Below are 910 nucleotides of genomic sequence, written 5' to 3'. Positions count from 1 at the left end.
CAGTGAACTCATTATTTTTGTCTGAAAGGCCAGCATAGCCTCTGCGGGAACATCTTTTTGGGATTTCTGCATCACTCACAGCTAATGGGTCTGGACTTGCCACTTATATTTCCAAAGTGGATTCCAGTGGTGTAATATCACTTTAGAATGAAGCTTAAAAAGGAAGAAGATGGACATCGAGGTCATAATATAGAACCCTAGCCATAAGATGTTTATTCTAATAACTGCATTTGAATGTGTACCAAGGATATCTTTTTCTCCTGGCCAAGTCATAAAATGACCCTGAAAACTGAAGACAGAGCCATATCCTAAACACTTGTGAACCAGCTCTCAGCTCAAAAGTTACCCCAAGGAAACATTCCCTGATCCCTCAACTGAGGCAGACCCACAGCCTCTCTAAGGTATCTCACTCCATTTTAACTTCTTCCAGGCACTTATCAACATCTGACAGTTATTTTATTAACTTTTCTCCTTCTTTGATTTCTCTCTCCCTTTTCTAACTAGGATGTTAGACTAGGGGCAGCGGGACCCGCTCTGTCTTGTTCACTGCAGCATACTCAGCCAAGATGCCAGGTCCCAGAGTAGGAGTTCAATAAATACTGGTTGAATGAGTGATGCTCTATCAATACTTTGGCTACTTAGTCAATTCAGTAAATTGTCTTTTAAGGATGAGATGGAAGATGGATACTTTCTTTTCAATTTGGTGATGGTATTGATTTATGTGTTAGCCAAGTATGTGTGCACCTCAGCCCCAAGAGTTACAATGTAAATATGTGGAAAAAATATTGGAGCAGTTAGAACTGGCACATGTGTCAGTCACAATAAAATGTGTGTGTGTGTGTGTGTGCACGTGTGTGTGCACATATAGGCCAGGCTTGTATAACTTGGCTTTGCCTAAGTAGCCAGTGAT

The sequence above is a fragment of the Cervus elaphus genome, chromosome 25 (genome assembly GCF_910594005.1).
Source record: "Cervus elaphus chromosome 25, mCerEla1.1, whole genome shotgun sequence".
In the NCBI taxonomy this organism is placed as follows: domain Eukaryota; kingdom Metazoa; phylum Chordata; class Mammalia; order Artiodactyla; family Cervidae; genus Cervus; species Cervus elaphus.
The sequence above is the reverse complement of the archived record's forward strand: the minus strand, read 5'-3'. Positions refer to the sequence as shown.